Source organism: Trachurus japonicus, chromosome 18 (assembly GCF_045865225.1).
Source record: "Trachurus japonicus isolate A0001 chromosome 18, Traja_1.0".
Taxonomy (NCBI): domain Eukaryota; kingdom Metazoa; phylum Chordata; class Actinopteri; order Carangiformes; family Carangidae; genus Trachurus; species Trachurus japonicus.
The window spans coordinates 25,508,554-25,529,146 of NC_140924.1; the positions used below are offsets into that span (position 1 = coordinate 25,508,554).

The 20,593-nt window shown below is 43.3% G+C and overlaps 1 long non-coding RNA gene across 1 annotated transcript; it reads right to left on the minus strand.

Annotated features, from left to right (window-relative positions):
• Nucleotides 1-5,157: 5,157 nt before the first annotated feature.
• LOC146969412 (uncharacterized) lies at nt 5,158-5,717 on the minus strand. The gene is made up of 3 exons (XR_015034176.1): nt 5,503-5,717; nt 5,304-5,435; nt 5,158-5,233 (listed from the first exon to the last, which is right to left on the minus strand). It is a non-coding gene; the product is annotated as an uncharacterized LOC146969412 (long non-coding RNA).
• Nucleotides 5,718-20,593: the final 14,876 nt, after the last annotated feature.

Here is a 20,593-nt window from a genome sequence, read left to right on the forward strand (position 1 = left end):
ACCAATCTCAATACTGCCACAACTGTCAAAAATCTTGGAGAAGCTTTTCAACAGTAGACTAGACAACTTCATCAATAAACACAAACTGCTATATGACAGCCAATATGGATTCAGAAAGAACCACTCAACTGCCTTAGCTCTAACTGAGTCTGTGGAAATAATCACTGACGCCATTGACCGGAAATTACATTCAATAGGTATCTTCATAGACCTGAAAAAAGCATTTGACACCATTAACCACGATATTTTAATAGCTAAACTGGAGAGATATGGCATTAGAGGTATAGTTCTGGAGTGGGTTAAGAGCTACTTACACAAGAGATCCCAATATGTGAAAATAGGTGATAACACATCAACTTGCCTGGACTTAATCTGTGGGGTCCCACAGGGGTCAGTTCTGGGTCCGAAGCTATTCATACTATACATAAATGATATATGCAATGTGTCCAATATTCTGAAATTAATATTATTCGCAGATGATACTAATATCTTCTGTTCTGGGGGTGACTTGAGCCAACTTGTGGAAACAGTAAACCAGGAAATGGCTAAGCTTCATGTGTGGTTCAATATAAACAAATTATCACTAAATCTAGGGAAAACTAAATACATGCTATATGGGAAAAAAGGTTGTAATAAGAGTATTAACATCCAAGTAAATGGAGTGAATATTGAAAGGGTCAGTGAGAACAAAGTACTGGGAGTAATTATTGATGACATGTTAAGTTGGAAACCACACATAAGACACCTAAAAAGTAAGATAGCCAGGAGTGTGTCCATACTCTGGAAAGCACAAAAAATAATAAATCAAAAAGCACTTCACCTGCTGTATTGGGCACTAGTCGCTCCACACCTGCAATACTGTGCAGAGGTGTGGGGTCACACATATAAAGGCTCCACTCATCCCTTGTTAATACTCCAAAAAAGAGCTCTGAGAATCTTGCATTATGCCAACTATAGGGCACACACAAATCAATTATTCATGGATTCAAGAATACTCAAACTATATGACCTGATAAATTACCGCACTATACAAATGATGTACAAGGCCGCGAATAAAAGCCTCCCAATGAATCTGCAAATACTTTTCCTAGAAAGAGAGGGGAGACACAATCTTAGAGGGAACAAGATTCTCAGACAAAGAAAGGTTCGGACTACGTTAAAATCCTTTTGCTTGTCGATCACAGGTGTCAAACAGTGGAATGCATTAGAAGATGAAGTTAAAAACTCAGAGACACTGAATGTCTTCAAGAGAAAGTATGTCAACTCAACTATTAACCGATACAGAATAACACAGGAGGGCTGATAAAGGTCAGAGACACGAGTCAACAGACACTGTGCTGAGACGGCATGGGAGCATAACAAAAAACATTTTGTACCCAAACAATACGTTTAACCAGAGAAAATTGTATGTCAAAGGTCTAAGCCTGACTGTTTGTGCAGGATGTTGTTATAATGTCTATCAACAAAGTACAGATAAATTGGGGTGCTAATGCATGCTGTGACATTACTGTGAGAGATCAGAGTACTGAAGAACTCAACTGAGCCCTGTCAATCGATAAGCTGAGTTCAATCAACTGGTCCACGATGGAATTGCTGAGCTGGTCACTGAATGCCATTGACAGAGTGTTCTCAACCAGGCGTGCGGGCTCTGGAGAACCCAGATGCCCGGACGGAACCTTCATCTCCGGCTACATCTTGGATGGATGGGAAAAGTGGAGAGTCCTCTGCCTTGCCTCACTGGATGTGGAGGATGTCGAGGACGTGTACATATTCACGTTCATGACAATCGGGATGTTCACCCTGGGATGCGGTATTTTCATGCAATATCAGAAAATGAGGAAGATCGCCTCCGAGCAGAGCAATGCGAGGGCGGACAACGCCACTACTCGAGGTGCTGTGGTCGGGATACGATCTGACATCACAGCAGTTCGTGAATTCGTGTCAATATTGCGAGCTGACATGGCCAAAACTCGGGAGGATATGGCCAAGTTAAGCGCGGCAAAGGCTGCAGAGGAGATGGATGATTGAAAGAATATGGCAAAAAAGGGCTCTTACTCCACACCACACCATCAAATAATCAGTACACTGGACTTTGCTCTCTGTCAATTGGACCATTCTATGACTTTGTGACATGCCAAGCTACAAGATGAGACTGTTGTTCACTCATGACGGACAAATATGGACACATGTGCAAACACACACGTAATCTGTATGTACTGTCTAGAGCTAAACTTCAGCTCTGTATACTGCCTGCTGCCAACATGTCATGTCAAATGTCATAAGTAAAAGTATGTTATATCAAAATGTAAAAAAAAAAAAAAAAAAAAAAAAATTATGTTATGATCTGTATACTATCTACTACCGTAACATGTTATGTCAAAATGTCATAAGTAAAAGAATGTTACATCAAAATGTAGTGTGTGTGTATGTATGTATATATATATATATATATATATATATATATATATATATATATATATATATATATATATATATATATATATATATATATATATATATATGTATGTATGTATGTATATATATATATATATATATAATAATAAGAAAAGAAGAAAAAAGCAAAAAGATATGTATGTATGACAAATATTCTTATTCTGTGGGTAATGGGGGCGGGACTAGATAAGCTTTTGCTTCTCCCGCTTTTCCCTTTCGGCCATGTATTGTATTATTTGATGATGAAGTGTGATGATGATGATTTAAATTGACATGCCCGAAATAAATAAACAAACAACAGAGTGCCCCAAGACACATGTTAGCAAAAATTACATGTGTTTTGCTCCTCAGCTAACTATTAAAGGGGTAGAAGGGGATAATGTCTTAGAATGTCACCGTGAGGAGCTCACAATAGGGGTGTTAATTGGGGACAGACCCTGTGTAGCCCTCTTAGACTCAGGAAGTGACCGCACCCTGGTCAGACAGGACAGTCTCCCGAAGGATGTTGTTTTTTGTGGGGGAACTGTTGATGTCTTTTGTATCCATGGTGACAAAGTAGGCTATCCCATATAGGGTTGTGCCGATTGGCGATCCAATCGTCTATCGGCGATTGGAAGGACGATCGGCGATGTTTTGTTTTCTTGCCGATTTTACACACTTTTTTATTGATCTAATGCGCAATCTGTTTGTTTTGTTTTAATGAAGCCGCTTGGCTTGCTGCTTCCAACTATACTCTGTCAAATGACAGTGTTTCACCAATCAAATGCAGCCACTGGCGACGTCCAATCAGACGGAGCCAGGTAGTCATATGACCGCACACAACATCTCTGTGGTAAACAGGGTGGCCACTCCGCCTCAAATTTGAGGAAACACGTTTAGCTGGTGTTGTGGCTGTGACTAGGCTTCTTTTTACAGTCTATGCTAGGCTGCCGACGCCAGCCCTGTATGTCACAGCCCGACGACGTGTTCACTGATATGCCACAAATAAATTACGTCCGCCATGAATAGATTTTTTGGCTTTCGGCAACGCAATAGCGTTCCGTTCATTGATCATAGCGCTCTTTCTCCGTTATTAGCCCTCACACACACACACACACACACAGAGAGAAGCGCGCATGCATGACAGCAGGACACGGTAAAAGCGATACTCATACGCCGCCGCCGCCCCCCCCCCCCCCCGTCGAACGAACACGTGGAACGGCCGCCGCCGCCAACCCGGATAGATAGGTCTATCGGCGATCTCCAGGGAGGGCGATTGGGACGATCTGAGAATGTCAAAATCGCCCAACACTAATCCCATAGCCGAGGTAACTATCCAGATTAATGGCCAACAGTACACACTATCAGTGGGGGTATTTGAACATCTGCCCTATCAGGTCGTGTTGGGCTGTGATGTTCCGACTCTTGCCGATTTGATTGCAAGGCAGTCTTGTGAGGCCAGAGCTAGCTGCACCAGTGACAGTTTGCTGGTGGTCACAAGATCCAAGAGCAGCCAAGAGCAGTGCCAGCTCAACAGGAGGGTGGGAGGAGTTACCATTTTCAAATGAGAAGTACCTGTTGTTCAGCACAGACAGCTTAAAGAGCGGAAAAGCAGGAGACAGAGGCAACAGGAGAAATTGAGGGGAACCAAGGTAGCTGAGCATGTAGTCAAACCTGTAGACCCTGACATTTCTGCCATTCCAGGGGACATTGCTAATGTGGCAATGCTACGAGGGAAAAACTTTGAAAAAGAGCCAACAACGCCAACTAGGGGAATTCCACCCCCAGGAATTCTAAACCTATAGCTACAATTCTATAACACCAAAGGACACGCAGGTTTAACAGACACTGGCTCAGACGTGATTCCAAAAAAATACAAGTTTTTATTATTAACTATTGTTTTTCTTTTTCTTTTGCAGAGTACAGGTTCACAATAAAATCAATGGACAAAACAATATTGTACAATATATAATAGGGCCATATAAAAGCGTTGCTTAGGTTGTCAATAAAGTGCTAGGGTACAGGGCTGGGGGCTCACCGGGCGAAGATGACTGCTGAGGGAGAGGGGAAGGGTCCTTATGCTACACCACACGTGAAAACCACACAAACTGTTCACCACAAAGTGCACTACTGTACAGGAAAGTGAGGGGAACCGCCACCACCGGGATCAGCCAGTCTCTTGCACCAGTGGCTCCGCCAGCACCTGTCCAAAAGAGAGAGACAACCATTAGGCCAGGCAATAAAAGATGGGGAACCTGCACAATACAATATACACACACACACAAGATCTTTAGGCTCCACTCACACCAACACACTCACACAAACCCCTGATTTGATTCAGAAATTAAACAAAAGAAACAAAAACTTTACAGATCCAGAAAGGGGGTTCACTGCAGGCAAAAGGCCTGCACACACACACACACTCAGAAAAACAAAAAGAAAACAATACAATAAAATACTAAATAACAAAAGAAACTTTGGAAAATAATGAATAATCAAAATAACCCAGACAGAACAGCAGTAGGACGCCCATACGAGGCGTAGGGGCCCGCGTCAGCTGATAGTTGGCGGGGCGTGGAGGCTTCAGGGCTCCGACACAGGAGGACACACAGCAACAGGCAGCTTTAACTGTTAACAATCAGAGGTGCAAGGTCATGGTTAATAGCAGCTAGAAAAAGGCACATGTACCACAAGCATAAAAAAAACAAATGAGACGGCCTACCATAGGAACTGAATGCTGTGTACAAAGCCAACTTCAAGGCCACGCTTGGCTCACCTCCGACTTCGGTCGGCAAAACCACTTCAAAGTCAATAATTTATCAGCCATGCTACTACACAAATGCGCCGTGCAATGCAACCAACAAACATACCTCAATTTAACCAAGGAAGCGAACGCCGTGCTGCTCACAGAACGCTGTGTGGCTCACGGGGCTGCGCGCACACACACACTGCCAGGACAACTCTCCCCTCACTCAATCTCCAGCCAGAAGACAGGCCGACCGCTGCAAACAGAGCCTGTCAGCTACCATACAATTGCACGCCAAGAACCAATGCTGTTGCAAAACTTACCTGAGGGTATGAAAATGCACTGGCCTGTTGCCTTGCTGCACGAACGCCACCACAGCCACACCACCGACGCCAAGTCTACTACTGAGAGCGAAGGAGTCCGCACACCTGCATCAAATGTTCCAATTGTCCCCCCGGCGCCGCCCCGTAATCAACGTAAAGGAGGATGGCGACGCACGGTGAGCAGGAAGCAGGAGGAGGGGGTACTACACCCCAAATACAAAAAAAGAAAAATATAAATAAGCAACCTGCTCTGCCACACTAAGTTACAGAGAGAAGACCCTACACTCACAACCTTGTTTTCTAAATGTGTGCCTGAGTCAACCCAAGTAACAGACAAAGGAAAGGAGGTGTTTGTAATTAAAGGAGACAAGCTGTATCGCCGTAGTCAAATCAGTGATCAGCTAGTCATTCCCCAGAGTTTGAGATCCACAATCCTGAACCTGAGTCATTCTATCCCTTGGGCCGGACACTTAGGGCAGGCAAAAACATTTTCAAGAATGGTCCCCCGTTTCTATTGGCCCCAGCAGTATTCTGACACAGTTAGATACTGTCAGTCCTGTCCACAGTGTCAGCTAACAGCTCCAGGCAGGAAGGGAGAAAGAGCCCCTCTGATTAAAGGGATAGTTCAACATTTTGGCAAATTGGCCCATTGCCATAATCGCTATAGTCATAGCAGTAGGTTCATTACCTTTAATTGTAGGTGTAAGCTATTTTCAGTACGGCGGAGCGCAGCAGCTGGCTGCTCAGAGCTACGCTATGGAGGCTAACGGAATTTCTTGGTTTCCCTCATTAAACTCATCAAATTCAACATCCCAAAACTCCACAGCGCTTTTGTAGACAAGTTGTGACCTGCACAACCACCACGCTATGAGATAATGACGGAACGATACGAAACGGAGCCGTTTTCGAGGTAAATACAGGGTAAATACGGAGACTGCTTGCTGAAAAACTGTCCCTGAACGCAACGCGCATCAGCGGTTTTGTATGTATTTACCTCGAAAACGGCTCCGTTTCGTATCGTTCCGTCATTATCTCATAGCGTGGTGGTTGTGCAGGTTTAATGAGGGAAACCAAGAAATTCCGTTAGCCTCCATAGCGTAGCTCTGAGCAGCCAGCTGCTGCGCTCCGCCGTACTGAAAATAGCTTACACCTACAATTAAAGGTAACGAACCTACTGCTATGACTATAGCAATTATGGCAATGGGCCAATTTGCCAAAATGTTGAACTATCCCTTTAACATGCCCGTCATTGATACCCTTTTCCCGCATTGCCATGGACATCGTAGGCCCACTAGAAAGGAGTAGTGGTGGCCATAAGTATATACTAGTAGTCTGTGACTACGCCACAAGATATCCTGAGGCCTTCCCCCTGAAGAAGATCAAGGCCCGCCAGATTGTCAACTGTCTCATTCAACTGTTTTCCAGAGTTGGCATTCCAAAGGAGATCATTACAGACCAAGGTACAAACTTTACATCAAGTTTTCTAAAAGAGGTGTACAGTCTGTTGGGAGTTCAAGGTGTGAGGACTAGCCCCTACCATCCACAGACTGACGGCCTTGTTGAACGCTTTAATAAAACACTCAAGTCCATGCTGAGAGAGTTTGTCAATGACTCTGGGTCTGATTGGGACCAGTGGCTTCCATTTTTGTTGTTTGCATACAGGGAAGTCCCGCAAGCATCAACCGGCTTCTCACCTTTTCAGCTGTTGTACGGTCATCCAGTGAGGGGGCCAATGGACGTCCTGAAGGAGGCTTGGGAGTGTCCCAGGCCACAACAGCAATGCAGTGAGTTATCATATGTGCTGAAGATGAGAGACAAATTAGAAATGTTTCAAGAGCTTGCAAATAATAATCTGGTTCAAGCACAGGAGAGACAGAAGCAGAGTTACGACAAGTCTTCAAGGAGGAGAGTGTTCCAGGAGGGCCAAAAAGTTCTCCTTCTCCTTCATCGGACAGTGGTCTCCTGGCCAAGTGGCAGGGGCCATACATTGTCAACAAGAAGACAGGTCCAGTCACTTATGAACTCTTGCTGCCGGATCGCCGGAAAAAACATCAGGTATTCCATGTAAACCTGTTGAAAGAGTGGGTAGACCAACCAGAGAACTCTGCCACCTTGTGGGCACGCACAGTAACTGACGAGGAAGAGCTGCAGGAGCAGTATTTTCCATCTGCATCAGAGACTGCTGTGTTTCCAGATGTAAGTCATCTCATACCAGATAGATGCCAGGAACTGCAAGCCCACATGACAAAAGAGCTCTTCAGCCTTAAACCAGGTTGTACTCACCTCATCGAACATCAGATCCGCCTGCGGTCACCTGAGCAGCAGCCTATCAGGGACACAACCTGCCGCATTCCAGCCAGGCTGGTTCCTGAATTGAAGCAGGAAGTGGAGGAGATGCTGGCTTCAGGGATCATCGAGCTGTCTCACAGTGAGTGGTGCAGCCCTGTAGTGTTGGTCCCAAAGAAGGACGACACTAAATTGTGATTTTGTGTAAATTTTTCAAAGTTGAATGCTGTGTCTGCTTTTGATCCGTATCCTATGCCGAGGGTGGATGAACTGATCGAGCGCTTGGGAAATGCCAGCTTCCTGACGACCCTTGACCTCTGCAAGGGATACTGGCAAGTGCCCTTAACAGACTCTTCAAAGGACTTCACAACATTCAGGGTCCCACGTGGCCTGTTCAGATTCAGAATGATGCCCTTTGGTCTGCATGGAGCTCCAGCGACATTTCAGAGGTTAGGGACCGTTCGTTATTTATGGAATGGGCCACCGGAGGAAAATGGGGGGGGGGGTCATGTCATAATATTCTTTGTTGAGGGGTGGGTCCACTAAAAAAAAAAGGTCAGTGAGGGGGGGTCATTCAACATTTTGTCTGGAGGACACTGCAATGCCCGCAGAAAACACAAACAAAACAAAAACGGGACATTTCAAAGCTGCAAGCACTGATGACAATGAGAGCAACGGCCCCCGAATCACAACGTTATTTTATGTTGCCCTGATCTGCCCTGAGTTGGTTTCGAATCCGCGTCTCCCGCACCGCAGGCGACGATGCTAACCGCTTCGCCAAGAACTCAATAAGGATTTTCCCAGCGGCTTAGTACGTCTTTTATGGGTGAGTGAGTTTAACTTCAGTACCATACAGAGGCTACGCTGCCTGCCTCATTGCGTAACTCTACATAGTCTGAGCAGCACGTACGTTCACCTTGCTTTTGTGAATTGTAAACAAACAGACGCCCCCTCGGTTTTAGCGTCCAGCAGTTTAGCGGCTAATTCAACTGCAGTGATGAATAACTGTACCGGAGACAACTTCATGAACTACATTTGAGGAATAAACGGCAGCTCTTACCTGACGGGAGACCGACGCCTGAGCTACGGTAGCTAACAGTTAGCTGGTTTTACGTACTTTCTCTCTCTCTCTTTCCCTCTCTTTCTTACACACACACACACACACACACACAGTTGTCTGTCATATCTGTCGTAAACCTTGTAATAATACGTTGTTGTTGAGTACGGTTCACATTATTGTTGCTTCGGTTTGAGTGTGGATTAATTGTTAATGGCTTGTTGTGTAATGTGAGCTGGTCCAAAATCGCGATTCTGTTATTGATGAGTTGGGTTTTAGCTGATAAATGGCATGGATTGATGAGAAGGTGTTGCACACATGGTTGTCAAAATGAAATAATGTAGTGTCACGCGCTACGTGATGCGATGTCACGTGTCGATGGCTGGGGGGGGGGGTCATGTATCTTTTGATAAGGCTTAATGCAGGGTCATGTTAAAATTTACTGACTCCGACAGGGGGGTCATGTAAAAAAAAAAAAAAAAGTCCTGTGAATCCCTCCGGTGGCACTGATGATAAATAACGAACAGTCCCTTAGTGGATCAGATGTTGAGAGGAGCAGAGGACTATGCAGCGGCCTACATTGATGACATCGTGATCTTCAGTCGAACCTGGGAAGAGCACATGCAACATCTTGATGATGTGTTCCAGCGCATCAGGAGTGCGGGCCTGGTTATCAACGCCAGGAAGTGTCACATTGCCAAGCCGGAGGTTCAGTATCTTGGCTATGTGATTGGAGGTGGAGGTATCCGGCCTCAGGTAGGAAAGGTGGAGGCGATTGCAGCTTCTTCATTGCCCAACACCAAGAGGAGGCTACGGTCATTCTTGGGGTTGGTTGGATGGTATCGCCGTCTCATTCCTGACTTTTCAACAAGGGCTGCTGTATTGACTGATATGACTCGTAAATCCAGCCCAGTTAAGGTTAAGTGGACTCAAGAAAGTGAAAATGCTTTCAATGACTTAAGAGACTGTTTGTCAAGAACCTGTTTTACAATGTCCAGATTTCACTCTTCCCTTTGCTGTGCAGACAGATGCCTCTGACGTTGGTCTCGGAGCGGTGTTATTGCAGGGTGAGGAGGGGAACCAGTTGCCTGTGCAGTACATCAGTCGTAAGCTTTTTCCAAGAGAAATGAGGTATTCCACGGTTGAAAAAGAAGCTCTAGCTATTAAGTGGGCTTTAGACAGTCTGAAATATTATCTTATTGGCAAAGAGTTTCTTCTTGAGTCTGATCATCGTGCATTACAGTGGATCCACAAAATGAAAGACACTAATGCCAGAATCACAAGATGGTACTTGTCTCTCCAACCTTATCGTTTTCAGGTCCAGTATCGACCAGGTCGTGAAAATGTCATTGCTGACTTCCTGTCCCGTGACTCTGAGGAGTAACGGTTTTCATTTCTATTTGAGATATCTTGCTTGTTTAGTTTGTTTATCCAGTACAATATTATGCAGACACATCAGTGTGCGAAATACCCATCAATATTCGGGGGGTCCCTAACTCGCGATTGTTGCGCAATACCGTTATTTTTTTTTCTTTTTATAAAGTAGGACTATAACATTACAATAAGCCAAGAAAATTAGCCTATAGCCTAAAAAGGAGAGGCAAAGTTGTGCACTACAATGCAGAAAGTAATTGACAATAAATAGACGATAATTCAAATAAATAAAAGACAATAATTGGCACCACACTGGCGCACTTGAACAATGAATAAATGCCAGGTATAGGAGACTGGCGCGTGATCAGGGCGATGCAGAAACGAATAGACAATAAATAAAATACAATAATTAAAATGAATGAAAGACACCAAACTCGTGCACTCAAATAACAACCAACTGTATAAATCTGGAGATCGGAGACTGACGTGCAATTATGTGCACGGAATCCTCAGCCTGCAACTATGACCGATCATGTAGCCTTATCTAACCATCCATCTAGCAAATACGTTTAAACACAGCATTGAACACATCCACAAATCACATTCGTATAACGGGCCATCATGAAAATTGAAAAAGCACAGACAAATAGCTCACAACAGGCGCCTGGCCAAACAACACCACTGGGGGTTCAGGCCATAGTATGCTGAAGCAGGCTACCCTCTTACCTCAAGTTATTTTCCTGCCTTATGTCAAGCCAAGGGTTGCGGTATTTCCATTACCCCACCTGCTTAAGTGTAAAAAAAAAAGAAAGAAAAGCGGCCAATCACCAGTGCTAGCAGCAGGGGCTGCGGCATCGGCTACGTCTTCAGAGCACTCGGCCTCAACTTCACTTTCTTCGGCAGAGGGTGGGAGAGGAACGGGATCCTCTGTTCTGATAGCGAGTGGGCTCGACTCTTGCGGTGGGCTGGCGCACATGGCTAATTTGCATAATGCGCAGGTGACATGGTTCAGCTTGATGTTAAACGAATAAATGTTTTGAATTATGAATACTGGACATGGTGATCTTAAACACATTTAATTGACCACAATAAAATTATAATATTATATTATTTATTTTTTGACAAGATTGAGACCCCCCTCAGATTTTGCTTTTGAGTCTTTCAGGGGGTCTCAAGGGGTTAATCGGGGGGGTCCGACCCCCCCCAAACCCCCCCGTATTTCGCACTATGAGACACATCCTATCCCGGGTTTGGTTTGAGTTTGCAGTATATTAACTCTTTGAGTGCCAGACCTTTTATAAAATGGTCAGTGCCATGTGCCAGCGTTTCGGGGCATTTTGAGTAATATTTTAAGACCAAGAGAATATTTTGTATTATGACTCTGAAAACACAAAATAGCTCAAAGGAAAGAGGAGACTCTCTATTTAACTAGGGAAAAAACCATTTGTTTGTACCTTGTTCCATTCTTAATTTATCTTAAGTTGAATAGAGCCTGGTTGCACCAAAAAGACCACTTTTTTTCTAGAAAGCTGAGAAAAATGCATTTTTGTGAAAGAGAGTCTCTCAAGAAAAACAGTGATTTATCCGTTTTAATTTTGGCTTCAAAACCATGTAAGACATCTGAAAATTTCATTTCACATGTTTTTTCATTGTACAAAAAAAAAACAACTAAAATACAACAAGTAGGAGTCTTACTCTGCAGAGTGATGCCTGCTCTCCTACTCCTCCTGCAGTTGCTGCCCCCTCACCCTCTCCTAACCACCCCCCCCTCCCCTCCTTCTCCTCCTGCTGCTTCCCCTCGTCTCTGAAGTAGGGAGGGAGACGTCATGGCGTCTTCAGCCTCTCTGCTGGACACAGCCGCGCTGATCTCTCGGTTCGTCGTCACGACGTCGGTTAGACAGCAACTGGTGAAACTGACTCTGCGATCCGCTTTCGCTTCGGCATTTCGGTGCTGATCATCTAGATCAGTTTACCTTTCCTGCCTCCTCCGATCACTTCATGCTGTGCATACTGTGCATTTTTGGTGGCACTTTTTGTAAAAATAAATCTCTATTTTTGATAATTGAAACCTGCTTCATGAGTCTGCCTCCTACAATCCTTCACTCAGGCCGGCCCTATCACATAGGCCTGATGCAATAATATGACCCTAAGCTTGTGAGAGTATGAGGGTGTCCCAATATCTGCAGTAAACCCTGTCTGCTACAGCACTGCCTCCTGTTGTCTAATGATTTTGAGAGTATTCAGTTACTTAGAAATCGTCAACATCATCTGGCTCTGTATGAATCTGCACAAGGCTCTGCACCTCTGGAAGGATTAGTTATTGTGGTATGTAATGTGACAAGAGGATTTATTACTGGTGAAATTCTAAATAACTGCATTTCTCGGCGTACCATGATAATATTTCAGACTTCACAGACTCAAGTAGCCTTTGTTGCATGTGGTTTTATTGCAAGGTGCTGAAGGCCAATCTTGTAGCTTTCATTTTTGCTCATGCACGTTGTGTTCTCACCACAGTGGAAAATTACAGGGGGGGAGGAGAGACAACATTCGCTGCTTGTCTGTATGTGCATGCGCACACGGTTAAGGCAGAGAGCAAACTCTTTGTGTTTTTCATATACATTCACCCTGGCATGAAACAATAGCAAAGAATATGAAAGAGATAAGTGGAATGATACCAACTTTCCACTTAACATGCGCCTTGTTTAAAAAATGTTGCCACCACCCACACGGAAGTGCACCACAACAGAAACAAATGACAACACAGTGGGACACCAGATGGCAGCTCTAGCAGTGGTGTCAAAATGTCTGTTAATGTGAATAGTAAAGCAAGTGGAGTTAAACATAACCCTCTTTTGAAATATTTTAAGCAGTATCAGTGAATAATTCCTGTTTTCTACAGTTTTAGAGTGAAAATGGAAACAAGCAGCAGCCTGCAAAAGAATGAGAAACCCAGGAGACTTGAGCTCTCAGATAATTTTGACCAAGGTATCAGATGAGACCACAGACCCCTGTTTGATAAGATATAGGTGAAGGTGAAGAGGCCAGAGAGACCATTTTTTTCTGTTGGGCATTTTAGTCTATAGGGATCAATTATACTTTTGGAGCCAGACTCCAGTTACATTCATGATGTCATGTAGGCTACTTTCCAGAATAAGCAGCATGCTTATGTGACCAGGGCAGCTCTATACCCCTGACAGTGCGACAACGCCACTCTGGGAATTTCACCCAGAGAATACTACACAGGTTCTTTGGTTTAAAGTAAGAAGGAGCAGAGAGGTGAGTTTCTAGTTTTGCAAAAATATTCAAGTTTTATTTAGACATTTGTAACGTGCCAACTTGGCTTAAAAATCTCACTAGGAAAATATACTCTCTACTAAAAGAGGGGTCGCTATACTGGAGCATTTACCAGTAAGGGGGGTGGTATCAGGGAGGCCAACAGGAGTGGGGGGGGTGAGGGGAAGATGGGCCACCACCACCAGGTACCAGAAGGGGGGAGTTACACACACACATACACTGCAAAGCAAGAAAACACAGATTAGAACACAACAAAGTAGTAAACATGCAAATAAAACTCAGAGAGCGGGGAAACCCTCCACCTAGTGAGCCACCACCTGTAAGCCTATGACCAACCCGCCTGTACTGGCATTAAAGGACTCCAGAATAGAATGTAAACTCAATGTTGGTTTACAAAAGAAAAGAAACAAACAAAACTTAACCTAAGTGCTACAACAAATTATAAGGAAACACTTAATAAAACATGGTAACCATAAGTACACAAAATATATTTAACAAAAGGGCAAAAACAGCAGTGCCTAGAGCTCAGCTACAGCACCAGGAGCCGACATCACTTCCTCGTTCCTAGTATGAAAAGCATGCATCATATACAAGATGTAAAATACTGTGACTAGTATGTACTGAATATCATATGAACAACATATCCAACCAAAAATACAGGAAAATACTCAAAATACAAAAAGCAAATCATACCTGAGAACTTCACATGATACAGCCACACATACACACATCCACACATGATGAGTGCTGCACCAAACGGGGAAGGGAACACGGTGACCAGCAGCTTAAGTGCTCAGTCCTGCACCTGTACAAATGTAAGGAGAGTGCTAAGTGCATATGCCAGAATTTACTTCCAACAAAAAGAGGAGAAGCATACCTTAACTAGACATTGCCATTCGTGGCAGTGGAGGATCAGGAGAGAGTGAGGAGAACCTACAGCTGGCTGTCTGCAGCTACATTTAAAGATGACCAGGAAGTGATCTAGCCTCAGCTGTTAGGAATCGGCACTGATTGGAGAGGCGTGGCCGTGGCCGAGCTGCCAGTGGAAGGAGGGGGAGTTCTCCCTATCACACTTAGTTCGTTGGTTAGTTAATTTTATTGACACAAATAATTAAAATCATAACAGGTGGGTCCAAACTATAAACAATTAACAACAAAACCCATTTACATGGACTAGAGTATCCCGCTTAAAGTGATACACCAACATTTTTGTCCATGACAAGCAGATAGACACCATCCTTTCGACTGTGCGTGCAGTAACAAGGGAGATACGGGCAGAGCTGGCGCACCGCTAATTAGCTTAGCTGAAACACTGGAAGTGCATAGGTAGTGTTAGCCTGCCTCCACCTAAAGTCATCAGAGACACTCTTCAGCAACTCTAAACGGAAACTGGCGGGCCGATCTTCGTCTCAGAGCTGACAAAACTCTCCGGTAAGGCATCTTGAGCGGTCAAATGCCGGTAACGGGACCAGATCGGTCAAAACGGAGGGTTCAAGCAAAGACGCTTTATTTTGGTTCAAGCTAGCTACATCGAGGGTAGGTTAGCTTCCTATTTCAAAGTAAAAGCACAAATTCTATCGTCATGGTTTTCTGTATGTCAGTGGTTGACGAATAACACAATTCTTACTGTCCGGGTGTCACATACTGATAAAAAATTATATTTTTTAAGAATATATATGTAAATGTTGTTCCTCTGACAAGATATAGTACAATAATACCAAAGTTGTTGGTGGTGTATTAAGATTTCTACTCAGAATTTTGATCCAAACATCAAAAATGTCATACGGTGTGACTGTCCGGCATATGTGTGACCTTAATAATAAGAGCATATTTCCAAATAAATTATAAATATTTGATAGTTGTACAATGCATATAAAATAATGAGGTGTTTTTAAAGCCCACAGAAAGATTTGATGACTGTGCATAATGTCCAAACAAGTTTTGACCAAATACATTTTGTCTGCAAAATGGGCGTCATACGGTGTGACACTATTTTGTATATTTTGAATGGGCAATAATTTGGACATCTTAATGATAAAGAGGACCACACTCAACCAGGAAGTTACAGTAACATCTCTGGAGTGGTATGCCAGGTCAAGAGGTGAGTTCTGCCTTTTAGATTTTTATTTAAAAAGCAATATATCTGACATCATCAATAGTGGTCAATGTTTTGTGTCTTATGGTGTGACATTATTTGCAAGAAAAATAATAATTTTTCACAAATATTACTTATTAATGCTTAAAAAGTATTGCTGCCATGTGGTGAATAACATAACTATAGGCTAGCTCTTTTTAGTTGGCTAATATATTAACTTAACTGAGCAGAATGTCATGTGGTGTGACACTTTGTCATAACGGTGTGACGGTTTTTCTAAGTCACACCATATGACATATCTGTCACACCATATGACATTCACTTTATTTTGCATTAATATTAATATAAATACATATACAAAACACACAAATTTAATAAGTTTGATGTTAGATTTTTTTATCTATACAAATAATATTTCACATTCCAATTTTATATTTCATGTAACCATATTTTACCATTTGCCATGCTGTGCATATTAACAGATCCTATTTAAAAATAAATTTAAGGAGACTGGTGAAATGACATATGGAAAGGATCGTCTCTGTCAGGAGTTGAAGTGGCAATCAGGGCTTCAGTCGTATGCCAACATGGGACATATTGTCTAACGACTTGACCACTGAGCACCCCCGACTGGGAAATAATGTTAAATGTTTGATGTTTTTTTCAAAACTGTGTTGATAATTATTTGTCCTAATGTAGAAATGTTAACATTTCATCATAAAATATTCACATTAACTCATAAGTAGATTTTAAATGCTAATTCATGCTGAGTACACAATGTAATGTAATGTGTCTATATTTGACCATGGTTTTGTGGATAATGTTATTGTTCTAAGACTTTAGTTCAGCAATTGGAATTCCCGTGTAACCTGTGCCCAAAATCAGTTTTTTATTACAAGATATGTCCTCAATTGTTTTTGTTTGAATGTCAAATACATAAAATACACTTTTTTGCATTTTTGGTGCAGTTTGTCATGTGGTGTGACACTCATGTCATTTGGTGTGACGCTCACAATTGTGACAAGAAAACAGCTTTGTTAGTGATAAATTGTGAAAATATCCATAGACCACAAGGAAAATAGAACTACCAAGAGTCTCAAGCATTGTGTTAGAGTTATAACAAGGTTTAACAGAATTATTCTAAAATATCTTGAAAGATTGAGGAGCGATGTCATCCTTTGTATGATAATTTTGAAAAATAATCCAAAATATAATATATTTTCACAAGGAAATGTTAAATATCAAATCAGTCATGATTAAAATGTATGATGCAGTCAGTTAGAAAAGAAAAAAGTACCCCATTTTCATTTTATATAACATAGCTTTCATGTCACACCGTATGACAATTTAAAGTGAAATTCCGGCGTAAGTGTAAACCATGGTCAAACACACCGTAACACCGAGTTAGACCCCCCCTCGAGAGATCAATTTGCCCGACCGCTACATTCACGAGATCCACCAACTTCAGCAAATACCGCAATATCGCCACACACGGCGCTCTCCGGATCCACTGTCTGACCGCAACCAAAACGCCACCATTTGCCCAAAATAATGCTCAGAACTGCACCAAATGTCATCAATAGTACACACAGGGTCCCAGCACGTAGTACGAGTTGTCAAACATCTGCTAGCTTTGCCTGTTTTCTTTAGCAAGGAGATGCAACTCAACTCACCTACTTCTCCTCCGGGAGCCGCTCGTTGGTGAGGAAGCCCTGACGAGTCGATCACCGAGTGGGGGTCATGCCTATGTTCCCACAGCCCTATGTTCCCTCAGCCCTATGTTCCCTCATTTCTAACTTTTGTTGTCACTGAAAATTAGGCCCTATGTTCCCTCAGCCCTTTGGTCCCACCATTGGTTGGGTTTAGGCAATGAAGAAAGGAGTTGGTTAAGTTTAGTAAAAAGACCAGGTAGAGGCTAGACAGGCCAGATAGGTAGAGTCCAGATAGGTAGAGAGAGTCCAGAGGGAACATAGGGCTGAGGGAACATAGGGCTGTGGGAACATAGGCACGCTCCCACCGAGTGCACCGGAGTTCCGCAGCTCTTAAAAATGCTCATTTCCGCCTATATCGTGGCCAGCACTCGATAATAATAGTTATAAAGTGATATGCAAGATAAAAAAAAACAAACTCTGATTGTATTTCCATGAGGTAATTGTTGATTGAGCTGCGGAACTCCGGTGCACTCGGTGATCGCAAGACACCATGTTAGGCAAGACACGAAAAAAAAAAGTTGGCGTATCCCATATTTGGAACACTGCGTTTACAGAAACCTGGTTATTCATATTTTACATGATGAATACCAGTATCCAAGTTTCTGATCACTGCATAACATTTGCAGGTGCTTGTGATGTTGTGAACACAAACCGCAGCAATTTTTAAAATTGCCAAAATGAGACCACTGTGGTTTCTTGTGGGTTCGGGGCTGTTAAACACAAAATGTCCTCACCTCGGAGCGCTGTCTAGCTGTTACTACCAACATGCAAGAAGAGGGAGAGGTGGATGGAAATAAACAGCCATGAATGGTGGGACAGGATCGTGTTAATGCAGTTCATGAATTCAAGGTGGAGGGGAAATGTTCAAGGCATCTTTTCATCGTCTGTGTGACATATGTAGGCCTATTCATATCAGAAACTGGGACAAGGCATACATGCTACACTATCCCCAACTCTCTTTGAGTTCTCTGTGATACGGGCATATCCGGGTTTCTGAATGTCTACATGCACAAACACAAAAACATCCGATTATAACTGGGATACTCAGAAACACACTCCACATGATGTATCTCTATGCCCATACTCCCAATATCCCTCTGTATCTCCCACTATCACTTGGTGTTCCTTCAATGTGGTGGGCATTTCATGGATGTTTGCACATTGTAGATCATCCTGGGATCATTGATGGTTTAACTAGTGTACCTGTCAAGCTGCCTTAGACTTTCACCCTTTCACTCCATTTTGGTTCAAAGCCAAATTTCTTTATAGAAAACGATGAAATTGAAAACTATAACAAAGTTAAATTATAACATAGTCATATGCACCACAAAAAATATTCAGTTAAGTCATTTAATATCACACTCAGAAGAATCAGAATCAGATTTATTTGCCAAGTATGTACAGACATACAAGCAGTGGCGGCTAGTGGTGAAATTGATTGGGTGGGCTAACAAATAAGTTATAGCCATAGAATAAAGTAAAAAAAAAAAAAAAGTAACATCCTCTCTCTCTCTCTCCCCCTCTGACACACGCGCACACACTGGACCCTGAATAAAACAATGAACAAGAGCACAACTGGCATTATAGAGGCCAGACAGGATGACTTCTGTCCTTTAAACAGTTTATAAGCTGGGCCTGGGCCTACCTTATTTGAAAAGAAGTTCACATCTGCGGCCTTTTTGTGTGGCAAACATGTTAATGACCATGTCATTAAAGTCTGGTGTTCTAATGAACTCCCGCTTGATAGAGAGCATAGCCAGGGCGTTTAGTCTGTCCTGTCCCATTTTGCTTCGTGGAAAAGATCCGTTTGAGTGTGCTGAAACACCTCTCTGACTCTGCTGATGTCACTGGAGTTGTGATATTTATTTGTGTCAATTTCAAAGTTTCAGAAAAGGTGCTCTGAAGATTATTTTCAGTGAGCATCCTCAAAAGTGACACAGCGGACTTGGACGCTGCAAACTCCGCACTGCTGTACATCACCATCAGCTCACCCTTCAGTTTCTCTTTGCAGATCATCGGGAAACTTTCACTTGCGATGTCCAGCTGCTTCTGGGGGAAACTGGTCTTGAACGTAGGGAACAGTTCAGGGTAAATAAGTTCAAAAGACTCCAAGTGTCGGGCTTTCTCAAAGCGAGCCTTTGATTGCTCGATCATTATGTCACAGCACTGTGCAGCCACTGAAACAGTGTTGCACCGCCGCGTCCGGCGCGGTGCTTCGCCAGCAGCTGTGTCTGCATCTGGATTTGACTGTGTGCCCTCGCTGGCGATCTTGTCCTTCACTTCAGTTATGGAGCGGGAAAAATTGTCCAGGGCCTGTCTAGTTTTGAGTGGATCTGTGTTTCGTTTCTGAAGAATGCTGTACAGGATATCAACGTGCAGAAGAGCCGAGTGAAAAAACGACAAAAAAAAAAGGAAGTTGACATCCTCTAGCAATGCGCACAGGCCGTGGGCTTGCTGGATTGACACACTGTCCCAAGACTGATCATTCCGGATTTTTTCGAAGCACTTTTTCAAGGTGTCCTGATGATCAAACACTGTGTGCACGGTGCGACTTTTAAAGTTCCACCGTGTCTGTCCTGCCGCTGGGATCCTCGCGCCACACACTTCATCCAGGACCATGGTTCTCTTGGGTGACTTGGAGAAAAACGTCGCAAAAGCAGAGATGTTGGCAAAAAATAATCTGATGGGTGTGAGAGAGGAGCAGGCCTGCTGCATAATCAAATTTAATTGATGAGCATAGCAATGCACAAAATGAGCATGAGGGAACGTCTCCTTCAACCTGGCCTGCAAGCCAGATGATGCTCCGCTCATCACGGCTGCTCCATCGTAGGTCTGCGCAATCAGTTTGTTTTCGAGTTTGTGTGGCTGGAGCTTTTCTTTTAAGAGTATTTCAAGTCCTGCTGCAGTCCTGTCCACCAGCGGGGAAAAACCAAGAAATCGCTCCACAACGGAGCCTCCTGTTATGTACCGAAGCACAATGACACACTGGCTGATACACGCCACGTCCGTGGTCTCGTCAGCCTGAACAGCCACAAATGGTGCCTGTGATATTTCCTCAGCCACTTTTTGTTCGTACACAGAAAACATACAGTCAAGCAACTCATTTTGACTTGTCTTGGACGTGTATTTGGCAACCTGCGTGTTTGACAAGTGATCAGCTAACTGGCTGTCTAAAAAAGAAAACTGGTCAACCAGGTCCAGAAATACGCTGGACTGAAGAGGCAGATTCGTCTGATCCCCGCAGAGACAGCTCATGTCCCCCACAAAATTTTA